Source organism: Idiotropiscis lumnitzeri, unplaced genomic scaffold (assembly GCF_059441095.1).
Source record: "Idiotropiscis lumnitzeri isolate Australia: NSW breed Sydney's pygmy pipehorse unplaced genomic scaffold, RoL_Ilum_1.0 HiC_scaffold_81, whole genome shotgun sequence".
Lineage (NCBI taxonomy): Eukaryota > Metazoa > Chordata > Actinopteri > Syngnathiformes > Syngnathidae > Idiotropiscis > Idiotropiscis lumnitzeri.
Genome location: NW_028283619.1, coordinates 822,976 through 843,891, shown reverse-complemented (window position 1 = coordinate 843,891; position 20,916 = coordinate 822,976). Strand labels below are relative to the sequence as shown.

The 20,916-nt window shown below is 43.1% G+C and overlaps 2 long non-coding RNA genes across 2 annotated transcripts in view; both read right to left on the bottom strand.

Annotated features, from left to right (window-relative positions):
- The window catches only part of LOC148315605 (uncharacterized), a 457,922-nt gene that overhangs the window by 8,314 nt on the left and 428,692 nt on the right, over positions 1 to 20,916 (bottom strand). The gene's annotated exons all lie outside the window — the stretch shown is intronic.
- Positions 15,753 to 17,026, bottom strand: LOC148315606 (uncharacterized). The gene is made up of 2 exons (XR_015840762.1): positions 16,792 to 17,026; positions 15,753 to 16,714 (listed from the first exon to the last, which is right to left on the bottom strand). It is a non-coding gene; the product is annotated as an uncharacterized LOC148315606 (long non-coding RNA).

Sequence of the window (20,916 nt, the reverse complement as noted above, 5' to 3'; positions counted from 1 at the left end):
CATATTAGACGTTAAAATATAAAATTTTTCGCCATGCCCGATGAGACTGCCAAGTTTGGTGAATTTTTGTGCATGTTTCGGGGGTCAAAAATGCAATCGAACAATCGGAAAAATAATAATAATAATAATTTCTACAAAAACAATAGGGACTTCGCAGCGGTCGCTGCTCAGGCCCTAATAATAATAATAATAATAATAAAAGTAATAATATTTTCTACAAAAACAATAGGGACCTCGCAGCCGTCGCAGCTTGGGCCCTAATAACAATTTCTAGAAAAACAATAGGGACCTCGCAGCGGTCACTGCTCGGGCCCTAATAATAATAATAATAAAAATATTAATAATTTCTACAAAAACAATGGGGACCTCGTAGCGGTCGCTGCTCGGGCCCTAATAATAATAATAATAATAATAATAATAATAAAAGTAATAATATTTTCTACAAAAACAATAGGGACCTCGCAGCCGTCGCAGCTCGGGCCCTAATAACAATTTCTAGAAAAACAATAGGGACCTCGCAGCGGTCACTGCTCGGGCCCTAATAATAATAATAATAATAATTTCCACAAAAACAATGGGGACCTCGTAGCGGTCGCTGCTCGGGCCCTAATAATAATTTCTACATAAACAATAGGAACCTCGCCGCGGTCGCTGCTCGGGCCCCAATAATAATTTCTACACAAAGTCCATTGTGGTGACCCGCCCCTTTTAAGTAAATTCAAAATGGCCGACTTCCTGTAAATCCTAGCTCATTGCTCCAAGAGACTTTTTTGTAGGTCTTGGTCTTATACATACAGTGAACCCTCGCTACTTCGCGGTTCACCTTTCGCGGGTTCAGTGTTTCGCGGGTCTAAAAAATATTCGGGGGCATTGTAATTTCGCCGAGCGGCACGACGGGGTGCTGGAGCGGTTAGACGGCCGGCGTGCGCCGAAGAAGAGCGTGGGCGATGAGGAGAGTGGACGAAGAAGAGCACGTTCCCCCGGACACGATCGGTGGCGACGTTTCGCGCGGTTCGGACAGTACCAGAGCTCCGGCCGGCGTGCGTGGCAGTTAAGCCGTAGAGGAGCACCTTCCCCGGGCACGGGCGGTGCCAAGCGGCCCCTAAGTTTAACCGAATGGAAGCTCCGGAGGAGGAGGGCATGCTCGCGTCACAGTAAGCCGAAGAGGAGCACCTTCCCCGGGCACGGGCGGTTCCAAGCGGCCCCTAAGTTTAACCGAATGGAAGCTCCAGAGGAGGAGGGCATGCTCGCGTCACAGTAAGCCGAAGAGGAGCACCTTCCCCGGGCACGGGCGGTGCCAAGCGGCCCCTAAGTTTAACCGAATGGAAGCTCCGGGGGAGGAGGGCGGGTGTGTGTCACAGTTAAGCCGAATTGGAGCACCTCTTCCGCCCGGGCACGAGCGGAGCGCGAAGCTGTCAGTTATGAATGTATAAAAGAATAAATAAATAAAGAATGCCACCTTTCATTTCACAGGGCACACCGGACGGCGTACCAGCAGGTAAAAGTCGGAGTAATTAAATAAATACAAAAAGAATGGCTGGGGAATAAAAAAATAATACGTTTTAATAATAATTTGGTTTTTTTGTTATAACATGAATTTCACTCTCTCTCTCCCCGTATATATGTATATATATCTATATATCTATATATATATATATATATATATATATATATATATATTTCTATATTTATTATATATATTGTATATTTTTTTAAGCATTTTTGAAGGTGCGCCGCTACTTCGCGGATTTTCAGTTTTCGCGGGTGGTCTCTGTCCCCATTAACCGCGATAACCGAGGGTTCACTGTACTCCATAAAATTTACAAAAAGCGAGGTGAAACACTCAACCAGGGCTGCTTTTTTTAACATTTCTCGAGGGCCATGGCGAGCCATTTCAAAAAAGCTGCACAACTAACGTATAAAATATTGATAAATTTGCTCGGCCTGATGTGTGTGTAAAGTTTCACGAGTTGTCGTTCATATTTAGAACCTCATAATCAGCGTTGTTTTATTGCCGAACAGTGCAATGCCACTCCCACAACTTTACACGAAAAAGGACGAATTTCGTATTGTGACATCCTCATGGCCGAAACAGTCATCCGAGCATATATGAGGGCGACCTTGTTGAGTTGCACGGAGAAAAACATCCAAGAAAATAACTTGTATTAGATTTTACCAGTTGGTGGCAGTACTACTACGATGAAAAATAAGTTGGTAGATGTCTTCAGGGCTGAAGTATCCTCAAATGTGTACGACTTCGAGAAGATAGGATCATCTGAGTCATGTTGCCGGAGCTTTTGTTGCCACAGAGTACAATCTGACTTTTCAGCACCGTAATAGCCACGCCTTTTGCCAAAACGTCACAAAATTCGGCAGAGAGTAAGATCATTGTCTTGAGTCTTTTCTGACTAATTTTCAGTCGGATTTGTCAAAAGGGCACCGTGCAGGATGTGAAAATTAAAATAAATACACATTTTTGATTCCACTTGGCGGCGCTGTGTGTATAACAAAATAATAACATTAAGATGTCTTCAGGTCGGGACATTTTATTTACAGGTGAAGGTTTGGATTTTTAGGAGCATGTGCAGGGGAGTTATTAAGCATTCATTTATTTGTATTAGGTTCATTTTGTCTTCTTATGATTGATATTTGACAGATTCATTAAAAGCAGACAATTATGTTTTCGGTAAATTTTTTACCTGACATGTTTCGGCGAGTCTTTCGCCTTCTTCAGAGTGTCGCATGATGGTGTCTTGAGACCCGTCTTTATCAGCTGATGTTCCATGAGGGTGTGACTTACCTGTCAAAAAAATGAAAAATCAGAGCAGTAAAAGAACAAGCACAACATGAACATTACAAATCAGCAATCACTGACCACTGCAAAAGGGAAAACCACATCATGGACCGGGAGAAGGGCAGGGTCATCCGCACAGAAGAGAACAAACAACAGCGCTGGATCAGAGAGGCCATTGAGATCTGCAAGCGAGGCATAAAAACCATGAACAGAGACAAGGGAGCCTTCATCCTCTCTACCACCTGGAGCAGCATCTTGGCGGAGTTAACGGACAGCGGGGGGCGTGACTTGCCTTCATTCTTGTGACAGGTAAGTCACGCCCTCATGGAACATCAGCTGATAAAGACGGGCCACAAGACACCATCATGTGACACTCTGAAGAAGGCGAAAGACTTTCGTATTGTGACATCCTCAAGGCTGAAACACTCATCCGAGCAAATATAAGGTAGATTTTGTTAACCTGCCCGGAGAAAAACATCAACGAAAATAATTTGTATTTGTTTTAACCAGTTGGTGGCGCTACCACTGCGATCAAAAATAAGTTGGCAGCCGTCTTCAGGGCCTGAATATCCTCAAATGTGAAAAATTTCGAGAAGATGGATCATCTGAATCATTTTGCAGGAACTTTTGTTGCCACGGAGAATAATCAGACTCTGCGGCACCGTAATAGCCACGCCCTTCGAAGGAAAGTCACAAAAATAGGGATAGAGTAAGATCAATGTCTTGAGTCTTTTCTAGCCAATTTTCAATCGGATTCGTTAAAAGGGCACCGTGCAGTTCGTCAAAATGTAAAAAATGATATTGATTGGCGCAAGGTGTATAACTGAATATAAACATATAGATGTCTTCAGGTACCGACTCTTTATGTACATGTGAAGTTTTGGATTTTTAGCAGCATGTGCAAGAGAGTTATTAAGCATTTTGTCCATTGCGGCGAAGGAAATCTTAAGTGAAAACTTCGAAGCCCCGCCCCCGTCATATAGTATTTCGGAAACAAAAAGTTTTAGCCCCAGTGTTTGTCCCAGGTCTTAAGATGCTACAGACAGAATTTTAAGGCAATCAGATGAAGCCTTTAGGATCAGGGTGCAAAAGAATGACCCCTGTAAACATGCAAAAAAGGGCAAAAGTCGGACTTTCAAAAATTCATAACTCACTTCCTGTTCATATTAGACGTTAAAATATAAAATTTTTCGCCATGCCCGATGAGACTGCCAAGTTTGGTGAATTTTTGTGCATGTTTCGGGGGTCAAAAATGCAATCGAACAATCGGAAAAATAATAATAATAATAATTTCTACAAAAACAATAGGGACTTCGCAGCGGTCGCTGCTCAGGCCCTAATAATAATAATAATAATAATAAAAGTAATAATATTTTCTACAAAAACAATAGGGACCTCGCAGCCGTCGCAGCTTGGGCCCTAATAACAATTTCTAGAAAAACAATAGGGACCTCGCAGCGGTCACTGCTCGGGCCCTAATAATAATAATAATAAAAATATTAATAATTTCTACAAAAACAATGGGGACCTCGTAGCGGTCGCTGCTCGGGCCCTAATAATAATAATAATAATAATAATAATAATAAAAGTAATAATATTTTCTACAAAAACAATAGGGACCTCGCAGCCGTCGCAGCTCGGGCCCTAATAACAATTTCTAGAAAAACAATAGGGACCTCGCAGCGGTCACTGCTCGGGCCCTAATAATAATAATAATAATAATTTCCACAAAAACAATGGGGACCTCGTAGCGGTCGCTGCTCGGGCCCTAATAATAATTTCTACATAAACAATAGGAACCTCGCCGCGGTCGCTGCTCGGGCCCCAATAATAATTTCTACACAAAGTCCATTGTGGTGACCCGCCCCTTTTAAGTAAATTCAAAATGGCCGACTTCCTGTAAATCCTAGCTCATTGCTCCAAGAGACTTTTTTGCAGGTCTTGGTCTTATACATACAGTGAACCCTCGCTACTTCGCGGTTCACCTTTCGCGGGTTCAGTGCTTCGCGGGTATAAAAAATATTCGGGGGCATTGTAGTTTCGCCGAGCGGCACGACGGGGCGCTGGAGCGGTTAGACGGCCGGCATGCGCCGAAGAAGAGCGTGGGCGAAGAGGAGAGTGGACGAAGAAGAGCACGTTCCCCCGGACACGATCGGTGGCGACGTTTCGCGCGGTTCGGACCGTACCAGGGCTCCGGCCGGCGTGCGTGGCAGTTAAGCCGTAGAGGAGCACCGTCCCCGGGCACGGGCGGTGCCAAGCGGCCCCTAAGTTTAACCGAATGGAAGCTCCGGAGGAGGAGGGCATGCTCGCGTCACAGTAAGCCGAAGAGGAGCACCTTTGCCGGGCACGGGCGGTTCCAAGCGGCTCCTAAGTTTAACCGAATGGAAGCTCCGGAGGAGGCGGGCATGCTCGCGTCACAGTAAGCCGAAGAGGAGCACCTTTCCCGGGCACGGGCGGTGCCAAGCGGCCCCTAAGTTTAACCGAATGGAAGCTCCGGGGGAGGAGGGCGGGCGTGTGTCACAGTTAAGCCGAATTGGAACACCTCTTCCGCCCGGGCACGAACGGAGCGCGAAGCTGTCAGTTATGAATGAATAAATGAATAAATAAATAAATAATTAAAGAATGCCACCTTTCATTTCACAGGGAACACCGGACGGCGTACCAGCAGGTAAAAGTCGGAGTAATTAAATAAATACAAAAAGAATGGCTGGGGAATAAAAAAATAATACGTTTTAATAATAATTTGTTTTTTTTGTTATAACATGAATTTCACTCTCTCTCTCTCTCTCTCTCTCTCTCCCCGTATATATATATATATATATATATATATATATATATATATATATATATATATATATATATTTATTATATATATTGTATTTTCTTTTAAGCATTTTTGAAGGTGCGCCGCTACTTCGCGGATTTTCAGTTTCCGCGGGTGGTCTCGGTCCCCATTAACCGCGATAACCGAGGGTTCACTGTACTCCATAAAATTTACAAAAAGCGAGGTGAAACACTCAACCAGGGCTGCTTTTTTGAATATTTCTCGAGGGCCATGGCGAGCCATTTCAAAAAAGCTGCACAACTAACGTATAAAATATTGATAAATTTGCTCTGCCTGATGTGTGTGTCAAGTTTCACGAGTTGTCGTTCATATTTAGAACCTCATAATCAGCGTTGTTTTATTGCCAAACAGTGCAATGCCACTCCCACAACTTTTCACGAAAAAGGATGAATTTCGTATTGTGACATCCTCATGGCCGAAACAGTCCTCCGAGCATATATGAGGGCGACCTTGTTGAGTTGCACGGAGAAAAACATCCAAGAAAATAACTTGTATTAGCTTTTACCAGTTGGTGGCGCTACTACTACGATGAAAAATAAGTTGGTAGATGTCTTCAGGGCTGAAGTATCCTCAAATGTGTACAACTTCGAGAAGATAGGATCATCTGAGTCATGTTGGCGGAGCTTTTGTTGCCACAAAGTACAATCGGACTTTTCAGCACCGTAATAGCCACGCCTTTTGCCAAAACGTCACAAAACTCGGCAGAGAGTAAGATCATTGTCTTGAGTCTTTTCTGACTAATTTTCAGTCGGATTCGTCAAAAGGGCACGGTGCAGTACGTGAAAATTAAAATAAAAACAAATTTTTGATTCCACTTGGCGGCGCTGTGTGTATAACAAAATAATAACATTAAGATGTCTTCAGGTCGGGACATTTTATTTACAGGTGAAGGTTTGGATTTTTAGGAGCATGTGCAGGGGAGTTATTAAGCATTCATTTATTTGTATTAGGTTCATTTTGTCTTCTTATGATTGATATTTGACAGATTCATTAAAAGCAGACAATTGTGTTTTCGGTAAATTTTTTACCTGACATGTTTCGGCGAGTCTTTCGCCTTCTTCAGAGTGTCGCATGATGGTGTCTTGAGACCCGTCTTTATCAGCTGATGTTCCATGAGGGTGTGACTTACCTGTCAAAAAAATGAAAAATCAGAGCAGTAAAAGAACAAGCACAACATGAACATTACAAATCAGCAATCACTGACCACTGCAAAAGAGAAAACCACATCATGGACCGGGAGAAGGGCAGGGTCATCCGCACAGAAGAGAACAAACAACAGCGCTGGATCAGAGAGGCCATTGAGATCTGCAAGCGAGGCATAAAAACCATGAACAGAGACAAGGGAGCCTTCATCCTCTCTACCACCTGGACCAGCATCTTGGCGGAGTTAACGGACAGCGGGGGGCGTGACTTGCCTTCATTCTTGTGACAGGTAAGTCACGCCCTCATGGAACATCAGCTGATAAAGACGGGCCACAAGACACCATCATGTGACACTCTGAAGAAGGCGAAAGACTTTCGTATTGTGACATCCTCAAGGCTGAAACACTCATCCGAGCAAATATAAGGTAGATTTTGTTAACCTGCCCGGAGAAAAACATCAACGAAAATAATTTGTATTTGTTTTAACCAGTTGGTGGCGCTACCACTGCGATCAAAAATAAGTTGGCAGCCGTCTTCAGGGCCTGAATATCCTCAAATGTGAAAAATTTCGAGAAGATGGATCATCTGAATCATTTTGCAGGAACTTTTGTTGCCACGGAGAATAATCAGACTCTGCGGCACCGTAATAGCCACGCCCTTCGAAGGAAAGTCACAAAAATAGGGATAGAGTAAGATCAATGTCTTGAGTCTTTTCTAGCCAATTTTCAATCGGATTCGTTAAAAGGGCACCGTGCAGTTCGTCAAAATGTAAAAAATGATATTGATTGGCGCAAGGTGTATAACTGAATATAAACATATAGATGTCTTCAGGTACCGACTCTTTATGTACATGTGAAGTTTTGGATTTTTAGCAGCATGTGCAGGAGAGTTATTAAGCATTTTGTCCATTGCGGCGAAGGAAATCTTAAGTGAAAACTTTGAAGCCCCGCCCCCGTCATATAGTATTTCGGAAACAAAAGATTTTAGCCCCAGTGTTTGTCCCAGGTCTTAAGATGCTACAGACAGAATTTTAAGGCAATCAGATGAAGCCTTTAGGATCAGGGTGCAAAAGAATGACCCCTGTAAACATGCAAAAAAGGGCAAAAGTCGGACTTTCAAAAATTCATAACTCACTTCCTGTTCATATTAGACGTTAAAATATCAAATTTCTCGCCATGCCCGATGAGACTGCCAAGTTTGGTGAGTTTTTGTGCATGTTTCGGGGTCAAAAATGCGATCGAACAATCGGAAAAATAATAATAATAATAATTTCTACAAAAACAACAGGGACTTCGCAGCGGTCGCTGCTCAGGCCCTAATAATAATAATAATAATAATAATAATAAAAGTAATAATATTTTCTACAAAAACAATAGGGACCTCGCAGCCGTCGCAGCTCGGGCCCTAATAACAATTTCTAGAAAAACAATAGGGACCTCGCAGCGGTCACTGCTCGGGCCCTAATAATAATAATAATAATAATTTCCACAAAAACAATGGGGACCTCGTAGCGGTCGCTGCTCGGGCCCTAATAATAATTTCTCCATAAACAATAGGGACCTCGCCGCGGTCGCTGCTCGGGCCCCAATAATAATTTCTACACAAAGTCCATTGTGGTGACCCGCCCCTTTTAAGTAAATTCAAAATGGCCGACTTCCTGTAAAACCTAGCTCATTGCTCCAAGAGACTTTTTTGTAGGTCTTGGTCTTATACATACAGTGAACCCTCGCTACTTCGCAGTTCACCTTTCGCGGGTTCAGTGCTTCGCGGGTATAAAAATATTCGGGGGCATTGTAGTTTCGCCGAGCGGCACGACGGGCGCTGGAGCGGTTAGACGGCCGGCGTGCGCCGAAGAAGAGCGTGGGCGAAGAGGAGAGTGGACGAAGAAGAGCACGTTCCCCCGGACACGATCGGTGGCGACGTTTCGCGCGGTTCGGACCGTACCAGAGCTCCGGCCGGCGTGCGTGGCAGTTAAGCCGTAGAGGAGCACCTTCCCCGGGCACGGGCGGTGCCAAGCGGCCCCAAAGTTTAACCAAATGGAAGCTCCGGAGGAGGAGGGCATGCTCGCGTCACAGTAAGCCGAAGAGGAGCACCTTCCCCAGGCACGGGCGGTTCCAAGCGGCCCCTAAGTTTAACCAAATGGAAGCTCCGGAGGAGGAGGGCATGCTCGCGTCACAGTAAGCCGAAGAGTAGCACCTTCGCCGGGCACGGGCGGTTCCAAGCGGCCCCTAAGTTTAATCGAATGGAAGCTCCGGAGGAGGCGGGCATGCTCGTGTCACAGTAAGCCGAAGAGGAGCACCTTCCCCGGGCACGGGCGGTGCCAAGCGGCCCCTAAGTTTAACCGAATGGAAGCTCCGGGGGAGGAGGGCGGGCGTGTGTCACAGTTAAGCCGAATTGGAACACCTCTTCCGCCCGGGCACGAACGGAGCGCGAAGCTGTCAGTTATGAATGAATAAATGAATAAATAAATAAATAAATAAAGAATGCCACCTTTCATTTCACAGGGCACACCGGACGGCGTACCAGCAGGTAAAAGTCGGAGTAATTAAATAAATACAAAAAGAATGGCTGGGGAATAAAAAAATAATACGTTTTAATAATAATTTGTTTTTTTTGTTATAACATGAATTTCACTCTCTCTCTCTCTCCTCGTATATATATATATATATATATATATATATATATATATATATATATATATATATATATATATATATATATATATATATAAATATATTTATATATTTATTATATATATTGTATTTTTTTTTAAGCATTTTTGAAGGTGCGCCGCTACTTCGCGGATTTTCAGTTTTTGCGGGTGGTCTCGGTCCCCATTATAATATAATAATAATAATATAATATTCCCTTTATTAGTCCCACAATGGGGAAATTTGAGATTCGAACCCAGGCCTCGTGGGGAGACTGGGTCCTGAACGCGGCGCCTTAGACCACTCGGCCATCCTGGCAGCCATAATAATACTAATATTCCCTTTATTAGTCCCACAATGGGGAAATTCGAGATTCGAACCCAGGCCTCCTGGGGAGACTGGGTCCTGAACGCGGCGCCTTAGACCACTCGGCCATCCTGGCAGCCAAAGAAATCATGCGAGGCACATCAGGTGGGGATCGAACCCGCGCCGATAATACGTGCTTGCACTGCAATTCTTGTCATTGACCATTCGACCATTTTAACATTAACCGCGATAACCGAGGGTTCACTGTACTCCATAAAATTTACAAAAAGCGAGGTGAAACACTCAACCAGGGCTGCTTTTTTGAACATTTCTCGAGGGCCATGGCGAGCCATTTCAAAAAAGCTGCACAACTAACGTATAAAATATTGATAAATTTGCTCTGCCTGATGTGTGTGTAAAGTTTCACGAGTTGTCGTTCATATTTAGAACCTCATAATCAGCGTTGTTTTATTGCCGAACAGTGCAATGCCACTCCCACAACTTTTCACGAAAAAGAATGAATTTCGTATTGTGACATCCTCATGGCCGAAACAGTCATCCGAGCATATATGAGGGCGACCTTGTTGAGTTGCACGGAGAAAAACATCCAAGAAAATAACTTGTATTAGCTTTTACCAGTTGGTGGCGCTACTACTACGATGAAAAATAAGTTGGTAGATGTCTTCAGGGCTGAAGTATCCTCAAATGTGTACAACTTCGAGAAGATAGGATCATCTGAGTCATGTTGCCGGAGCTTTTGTTGCCACAAAGTACAATCGGACTTTTCAGCACCGTAATAGCCACGCCTTTTGCCAAAACGTCACAAAATTCGGCAGAGAGTAAGATCATTGTCTTGAGTCTTTTCTGACAAATTTTCAGTCGGATTCGTCAAAAGGGCACCGTGCAGTATGTGAAAATTAAAATAAAAACACATTTTTGATTCCACTTGGCGGCGCTGTGTGTATAACAAAATAATAACATTAAGATGTCTTCAGGTCGGGACGTTTTATTTACAGGTGAAGGTTTGGATTTTTAGGAGCATGTGCAGGGGAGTTATTAAGCATTCATTTATTTGTATTAGGTTCATTTTGTCTTCTTATTATTGATATTTGACAGATTCATTAAAAGCAGACAATTATGTTTTAGGTTAATTTTTTACCTGACATGTTTCGGCGAGTCTTTCGCCTTCTTCAGAGTGTCACATGATGGTGTCTTGAGACCCGTCTTTATCAGCTGATGTTCCATGAGGGTGTGACTTACCTGTCAAAAAAATGAAAAATCAGAGCAGTAAAAGAACAAGCACAACATGAATATTACAAATCAGCAATCACTGACCACTGCAAAAGGGAAAACCACATCATGGACCGGGAGAAGGGCAGGGTCATCCGCAACGAAGAGAACAAACAACAGCGCTGGATCAGAGAGGCCATTGAGATCTGCAAGCGAGGCATAAAAACCATGAACAGAGACAAGGGAGCCTTCATCCTCTCTACCACCTGGAGCAGCATCTTGGCGGAGTGAACGGACAGCGGGGGGCGTGACTTGCCTTCATTCTTGTGACAGGTAAGTCACGCCCTCATGGAACATCAGCTGATAAAGACGGGTCACAAGACACCATCATGTGACACTCTGAAGAAGGCGAAAGACTTTCATATTGTGACATCCTCAAGGCCTAAACACTCATCCGAACAAATATAAGGTAGATTTTGTTAAACTGCCCGGAGAAAAACATCAACGAAAATAATTTGTATTTGTTTTAACCAGTTGGTGGCGCTACCACTGCGATCAAAAATAAGTTGGCAGCCGTCTTCAGGGCCTGAATATCCTCAAATGTGAACAATTTCGAGAAGATGGATCATCTGAATCATTTTGCAGGAACTTTTGTTGCCACGGAGATTAATCAGACTCTGCGGCACCGTAATAGCCACGCCCTTCGAAGGAAAGTCACAAAAATAGGGATAGAGTAAGATCAATGTCTTGAGTCTTTTCTAGCCAATTTTCAATCGGATTCGTTAAAAGGGCACCGTGCAGTACGTCAAAATGTATAAAATTATATTGATTGGCGCAAGGTGTATAACTGAATATAAACATATAGATGTCTTCAGGTACCGACTCTTTATGTACATGTGAAGTTTTGGATTTTTAGCAGCATGTGCAGGAGAGTTATTAAGCATTTTGTCCATTGCGGCGAAGGAAATCTTAAGTGAAAACTTCGAAGCCCCGCCCCCGTTAATATAGTATTTCGGAAACAAAAAATTTTAGCCCCAGTGTTTGTCCCAGGTCTTAAGATGCTACAGACAGAATTTTAAGGCAATCAGATGAAGCCTTTAGGATCAGGGTGCAAAAGAATGACCCCTGTAAACATGCAAAAAAGGGCAAAAGTCGGACTTTCAAAAATTAATAACTCACTTCCTGTTCTTATTAGACGTTAAAATATCAAATTTTTCGCCATGCCCGATGAGACTGCCAAGTTTGGTGAATTTTTGTGCATGTTTCGGGGTCAAAAATGCGATCGAACAATCGGAAAAATAATAATAATAATAATTTCTACAAAAACAATAGGGACTTCGCAGCGGTCGCTGCTCAGGCCCTAATAATAATAATAATAATATTATTAATAATAAAAGTAATAATATTTTCTACAAAAACAATAGGGACCTCGCAGCCGTCGCAGCTCGGGCCCTAATAACAATTTCTAGAAAAACAATAGGGACCTCGCAGCGGTCACTGCTCGGGCCCTAATAATAATAATAATAATAATTTCCACAAAAACAATGGGGACCTCGTAGCGGTCGCTGCTCGGGCCCTAATAATAATTTCTACAAAAAAAATAGGGACCTCGCCGCGGTCGCTGCTCGGGCCCCAATAATAATTTCTACACAAAGTCCATTGTGGTGACCCGCCCCCTTTTAAGTACATTCAAAATGGCCGACTTCCTGTAAAACCTGGCTCATTGCTCCAAGAGACTTTTTTGTAGGTCTTGGTCTTATACATACAGTGAACCCTCGCTACTTGGCGGTTCACCTTTCGCGGGTTCAGTGCTTCGCGGGTCTAAAAAATATTCGGGGGCATTGTAGTTTCGCCGAGCGGCACGACGGGGCGCTGGAGCGGTTAGACGGCCGGCGTGCGCCAAAGAAGAGCGTGGGGGAAGAGGAGAGTGGACGAAGAAGAGCACGTTCCCCCGGACACGATCGGTGGCGACGTTTCGCGCGGTTCGGACAGTACCAGAGCTCCGGCCGGCGTGCGTGGCAGTTAAGCCGTAGAGGAGCACCTTCCCCGGGCACGGGCGGTGCCAAGCGGCCCCTAAGTTTAACCGAATGGAAGCTCCGGAGGAGGAGGGCATGCTCGCGTCACAGTAAGCCGAAGAGGAGCACCTTCCCCGGGCACGGGCGGTTCCAAGCGGCCCCTAAGTTTAACCGAATGGAAGCTCCGGAGGAGGAGGGCATGCTCGCGTCACAGTAAGCCGAAGAGGAGCACCTTCCCCGGCCACGGGCGGTTCCAAGCGGCCCCTAAGTTTAACCGAATGGAAGCTCCGGAGGAGGAGGGCATGCTCGCGTCACAGTAAGCCGAAGAGGAGCACCTTCCCCGGGCACGGGCGGTGCCAAGCGGCCCCTAAGTTTAACCGAATGGAAGCTCCGGGGGAGGAGGGTGGGCGTGTGTCACAGTTAAGCCGAATTGGAGCACCTCTTCCGCCCGGGCACGAGCGGAGCGCGAAGCTGTCAGTTATGAATGAATAAATGAATAAATAAAGAATGGCACCTTTCATTTCACAGGGCACACCAGACGGCGTACCAGCAGGTAAAAGTCTGAGTAATTAAATAAATACAAAAAGAATGGCTGGGGAATAAAAAAATAATACGTTTTAATAATAATTTGGTTTTTTTGTTATAACATGAATTTCACTCTCTCTCTCTCTCCCCGTATATATATATATATATATATATATATATATATATATATATATATATATATATTTATTATATATATTGTATTTTTTTTTAAGCATTTTTGAAGGTGCGCCGCTACTTCGCGGATTTTCAGTTTTCGCGGGTGGTCTCGTTCCCCATTAACCGCGATAACCGAGGGTTCACTGTACTCCATAAAATTTACAAAAAGCGAGGTGAAACACTCAACCAGGGCTGTTTTTTTTAACATTTCTCGAGGGCCATGGCGAGCCATTTCAAAAAAGCTGCACAACTAACGTATAAAATATTGATAAATTTGCGCTGCCTGATGTGTGTGTAAAGTTTCACGAGTTGTCGTTCATATTTAGAACCTCATAATCAGCGTTGTTTTATTGCCGAACAGTGCAATGCCACTCCCACAACTTTTCACGAAAAAGGATGAATTTCGTATTGTGACATCCTCATGGCCGAAACAGTCATCCGAGCATATATGAGGGCGACCTTGTTGAGTTGCACGGAGAAAAACATCCAAAAAAATAACTTGTATTAGCTTTTACCAGTTGGTGGCGCTACTACTATGATGAAAAATAAGTTGGTGGATGTCTTCAGGGCTGAAGTATCCTCAAATGTGTACAACTTCGAGAAGATAGTATCATCTGAGTAATGTTGCCGGAGCTTTTGTTGCCACAGAGTACAATCGGACTTTTCAGCACCGTAATAGCCACGCCTTTTGCCAAAACGTCACAAAATTCGGCAGAGAGTAAGTGAGTCTTTTCTGACTAATTTTCAGTCGGATTCGTCAAAAGGGCACCGTGCAGTACGTGAAAATTAAAATAAAAACAAATTTTTGATTCCACTTGGCGGCACTGTGTGTATAACAAAATAATAACATTAAGATGTCTTCAGGTCGGGACGTTTTATTTACAGGTGAAGGTTTGGATTTTTAGGAGCATGTGCAGGGGAGTTATTAAGCATTCATTTATTTGTATTAGGTTCATTTTGTCTTCTTATTATTGATATTTGACTGATTCATTAAAAGCAGACAATTATGTTTTAGGTTAATTTTTTACCTGACATGTTTCGGCGAGTCTTTCGCCTTCTTCAGAGTGTCGCATGATGGTGTCTTGAGACCCGTCTTTATCAGCTGATGTTCCATGAGGGTGTGACTTACCTGTCAAAAAAATTAAAAAATCAGAGCAGTAAAAGAACAAGCACAACATGAACATTACAAATCAGCAATCACTGACCACTGCAAAAGGGAAAAGCACATCATGGACTGGGAGAAGGGCAGGGTCATCCGCACCGGAGAGAACAAACTACAGCGCTGGATCAAAGAAGCAATTGAGATCTGCAAGCGAGGCATAAAAACCATGAACAGAGACAAGGGAGACTTCATCCTCTCTACCACCTGGAGCAGCATCTTGGCGGAGTGAACGGACAGCGGGGGGCGTGACTTGCCTTCATTCTTGTGACAGGTAAGGCACGCCTTCATGGAACATCAGCTGATAAAGACTGGTCACAAGACACCATCACAGGGTTCGAAGTTAACTTTAAAAACTGCTTCCCCATAGGGCAAGTGCCACTAAAATTTGCCTTGCCCGAGTGGCCAAATTACTTGCCCAACTTGGGCAAGTGACAATTTTTTTTCTCTTGCCCTGAGTGACTTTTTGTATGACAAAGTGTCTAATTACAAATTGCATGAATTTTTTGTTCGGACAGTTCCCGCCTAGAAAGAATTAAAAATACGTTACAATCATAAGTGTTGCTTATATAAAAATGTATCATGTATTAACACATTAATTAGGTGTCTGCTGACCCAGGATTATGTTATTAAGATAAGATAAGATAAGATGTCCTTTATTAGTCCCACAATGGGGAAATTTGAGGTGTTACAGCAGCAAAGATATAGAGAAAAGGCTCAATAGTGAGCCACGCTGCTGTAAACAGGCAGCCACTCGCGCGGCGCCGGAACCGGTTGTTATGTAACCCCCGATTACTTAAAGATAGTGTTAGTTTGATATTTAATAAATTGGACCAGACTCTAGATTCTCAAAGGCTACAATAGTGATAATTGATAGGTGTGTGAATGAAATAGCTGGAGGCAGAAATGAGCAACAACAATAACTGTATTAACATGGAAAACAAAACAATTATTTACAAATTCACAGCCGGCATCATATACATAAAATAAATCACAAATCCCAAAAATTAGAAATAATAATCCCAAAGTCCTACTGAGCTCAGTAATATTTTGTTTAAGTCAGTCAATGTTCTTTCCGGTAGTCTTGGGGAAAAAAGTCTTGTCGTGGTGGTAATTAGGTGTGTTACCACGTGATGTTCACAAAGAAGTTGGTGAAGACTGTGGTTCCTTTATCGCAGATGTGGTTCTGGGCTCAGGCTCGCCATCTCCATCAAAGGAGAATCCATTCAGTTTCGGATCTTGGTTTAATGCCAAGACAAAAAACCCAGCCTGCATAACAATAATGAAATTATTGTATGCAGCTAATAAGTCTATTATCAGTTTCCAGTATCATCAGTCGCTATAGCTCTATAGTTTTCAATTATCATAAATACTGCATCTAAATATCACATTTATAACAGTTATTAATTTACATGCATGTTTTCCAAATTGTCATTGTAACACATGAAATGAACTCATGAGCTAACAATAAACACATTTCTCAATATGTCCAATTTCTCAATAACCATGTTTTATGGTTTACATATCAATCACTTCAATAAAGAAATAATTGTATAACAAACATAACTGAGTCAATTCAACATTTCACTTTTAACACATATTACATCAAAATGAGCAGTTATACATTTGTTTGTCAACATAAACCTTGCTTTAGAAAGACCTTAAAACAAGTAAAATCAACTCTTTCACTGTAAACAAGCAGTACATTTCCACTCGCGATTAGCATTAGCTTAACGTTAGCTTAGCGTTAGCCTCACATAAACGTTTTTACGACAGTCCATAGCAAGTGCATGGCGACTCACCAATACGACGTTCAAGTACGAACACGGTCGAATTGTCACAGACCCTCAGTTCTCACTGGTATCCACACTTGAGATAAAACATTTCCCAATTAACATTTTATTATTGGTCACATTTATATCAACTTCAATAAGTATTTCACTCACCGAACGGCACATTAGCATTAGATATCGTCACGCAACCTTTCAGTAGGGTGTCCAGGCGTAAAAGAACGATATACACAGCTAATCTCGAGATAGCATCTCGAGAAGGCGGGACAACTTGACTTTGACGAATCAGAAAGTCATAATCAGATGAATGACACTCCAAACAGGAAATCAAGTAGACGAGAGATATACACTTCCTCTTAACACAATAAATGTTTTTTCAAAATAAAATGGTGTTTTCTCTACTGGGTTACATTATGTTATGTTATATATCAAAGAGAATGTGGAATGACACTGAACGATGGAAGGTGGAAGCATGTGGAAAGATCGTGAATGACATTGAATGATTTGGAATGACACTGAAAGATTTTGAATAATACTGAATGACACTGAATGAAGTAAAACTCTCTGGGAACGGGCCAATTCAAGATAGCTGCCGCACTGTGGGGGAGGCTTTGGTACCAAATTTGGAAAGAGACCCAAACGGTTGGGTCCATTTTATATCAGTGTGGGGGTGAAACGTTGGTCTTGGCGGAGCTGTCTGAATATTGGAGAAGTGAGAAGACAAAGTAAAACAGAACAATTAAAATCACTCTTCAAATACATATTGTTTGGTAAGCAGAGCATGATTTACAGCTCACCATTTTATTGCATGCACCAAGCATGTTATACATTTTTCTGTCCACGGGATGGCGTAGTCAAGAAAAATGAAGCATCTCGAAGCCCATTCGTGTGTGAAGTATTTCCCTGCAGGGCTTGGCTGCTTTATGGGGCTTCATTTTGCCATCACTAGTTTTAGATAGTTTTAATTTTTGAAAGAGCATTTTCATTTTACAGTGAACCCTCGCTACTTCGCGGTTCACCTTTCGCGGGTTCAGTGCTTCGCGGGTCTAAAAAATATTCGGGGGCATTGTAGTTTCGCCGAGCGGCACGACGGGGCGCTGGAGCTGTTAGACGGCCGGCATGCGCCGAAGAAGAGCGTGGGCGAAGAGGAGAGTGGACGAAGAAGAGCACGTTCCCCCGGGCACGATTTGGGGCGACGTTTCGCGCGGTTCGGACCGTACCAGAGCTCCGGCCAGCGTGCGTGGCAGTTAAGCCGAAGAGGAACAACTTCCGCCCGGGCACTAGCGGGGCGACATTTCGCTCTGTTCGGGAGCGTACGAGAGCTCCGGAGGAGGCCGGCCGGCGTGCGTGGCAGTTAAGCCGAAGAGGAGCACCTTCCCCGGGCACGGGCGGTGTCAAGCGGCCCCTAAGTTTAACCGAATGGAAGCTCCGGAGGAGGAGGGCATGCTCGCGTCACAGTTAAGCCGAAGAGAAGCACCTTCCCCGGGCACGGGCGGTGCCAAGCGGCCCTTAAGTTTAACCGAATGGAAGCTCCGGGGGAGGAGGGCGGGCGTGTGTCACAGTTAAGCCGAATAGGAGCACCTTCCCCGGGCACGGGCGGGGCGAAATGAAACCGAGTTCAATCGAACGGAGACACGCTTCGGGGGAGCAGGTCCGGCGTGCATGACAATTAAGCCGAAGAGGAGCACCTCTTCCGCCCGAGCACGAGCGGAGCGCGAGGCTGTCAGTTATGAATGAATAAATGAATAAAAAAAATAAATGAAGAATGCCACCTTTCATTTCACAGGGCACACCGGACGGCGTACCAGCAGGTAAAGGTCGAAGCAATTAAAAAAATACAAAAAGAAGTATTTGAATAAATACAAAAATAATGGCTGGGGAATAAAAAAATAATAAGTTTTAATAATAATTTTTTTTTTTTTGTTATAGCATGAATTTCACTCTCTCTCTCTCTACCCGTGTATATATATATATATATATATATATATTTATTAATTTTTTTTTTTTAAACATTTTTGAAGGTGCACCACTACTTCGCACTTTTTTTTTTAAGCATTTTTGAAGGTGCGCCGCTACTTCGCAGATTTTCAGTTTTCGCGGGTGGTCTCGGTCCCCATTAACCGCGATAACCGAGGGTTCACTGTATTTTTTTCATTATCGAATTTTATTTTTTTCTATTCAAGTTTTGAGTTCATTTTCGTTTACTAAAATAACCTTGGGCTGCAACTACTATCACAGCAACGGCTCATTATATTTTGGCTGCTAAATATGCCAATTTGTCAGAGAGAAGACCGTGACAAAGAATGGCCCAATCGCAATAAACACTCTACACCATACGTTCCTCGTTGACGTGTACATGGGGTGTTGCAGAGCACAGGTTCCAAGCGTACCGATATTGCAAAATTGGGACAATGCGTGTGACGACACCAACTTCCGCCTCCTATGTCATCGAGCTTGGCGGCACGTTATCATTATGTATTTATTTGTAACAATTTTGACGTGACGTTGAGAGTGATATTAAAACTTAAGTAATGTGGTAGTTAGGAAAAAACCCTGGCTTGGGACCCACCGGAACAAGCTATAGCTTCATTTATACTATTTGAGGCGCTCTCACAATCTGCGGCGCATGCACACAAGGTCGCTAAGTACGCTAGCTGCACTCGGACAAAACACGTAGGTGACTTTAAAAGAGTGACCGAAATTGCACACATGCAACTGTTTATCATAATGTCATAATTCGATATGTACATTTGAAGAGAATTTTTTTCAGCATGGGCACAAGAATTCCACCGAACATCGCCAGTTCAATGGGATTTTGGTTAAGTCCGCAAATAATTGTGGACAATATACTTTGGCTGCGCGCTCGAATAATTTTACTCGTATATACTTCAATGAGGGTGTAGTGTGGGTATCGGGATCTTTAACACGCCCTAACACGAAGCTGACTCTCCAACCGCCACAGCATTTTAATGACGAAATTATAAAATAAACAAAAACACTGTTCAACAACATAAAATAAAATAAAAAATCACATCATACTTACATTTATAAACTTTAATCCTCAAGAACATTATTCTCAGGTTGACCGAAAGACGAGGACACGGGAGCGCCTCGGGCATGTTCTTCTTCCTTGTGTAGGCGAATGACATTTTAAGGTGCTTGTCCGCCACCTGCTGTGCTGAACTATGTATTAAATAAGAAAAGCAAATTGTTGAATGTTTTTTCCCCAATGAAGACTGAATTGTAAAATACCCGGAAATGGCTTTTCTGTTTTATTGTGCATTTAAAAAAAATTCAGATTGTCCTTTTTTGTTGAGATAATTGTTGAATATTGAAATTGCACATGTAACTGGTAATTTAGTTTTAGATATTATTTGAACCAGTGGAGGGCCATGCATTTCACACCTGGGCCTTCAATGAAGTCCTACTTCGTCCTACTTGAATAAATCCCCCTCATAATACCATAATTTATGACACCACGGGTGGACAAACAATATACAGAAAAGCACTTAGACAGCACTGACCGAGTGTTGGACGATATAGCTTCTCTTGAAAGGTCCGTGTTGAAAATGGCCTCGCAAGTGAATCTTCAATTTCTAAAGATAAAGATGTCTTTTAATTGTCCCATAACGGGGACATTTGCAGTGTTACAGCAGCAAAGATATACATCACACAGTGGCACCGACGTAATGTAGCCGTTAATGTATAACATTGGCAGCAGGCATTCATAAAAAGCATGCAAATATACACAGTATATACGTATATACACAGATCCCCATGTATATACACACTTACAGCCCACAACATATACAAGTGTAAGGAAACACTCCTAATGCCTGTCTATGGTTCAGAGGGGAAATAAATAAAAACGCTGCAATGATAAAAAAAAATACTGAATGATTGAAAATACTGCAATGATAAAAATACTGCAAGAATAAAAGTACTGTACCCAGCCAACATGTCCAACTGGGCCCCAAATGGGGTAAATGCGGGATTCCTGGGTACCAAGTGGGAATGGGCTAGAAGTGGGCAATGGTACAGGGTTCCATGTGGGCGCCATCTGGGATTGGTGGGCATGGGCTTAAACTGGGCAAATGTTGTGGGTGCAATACGGGTTGTGTATGGGCTAAGTGGGCATGGGTTAGAACTGGTAAAGATAAAGATAAAGATGTCCTTTATTAGTCCCACAATGGGGAAATTTGAGGTGTTACAGCAGCAAAGATATAGCTCACACAGAGTCGGCGGCGTAATGTAGCCGTTAATGTATAACATTAGCAGCAG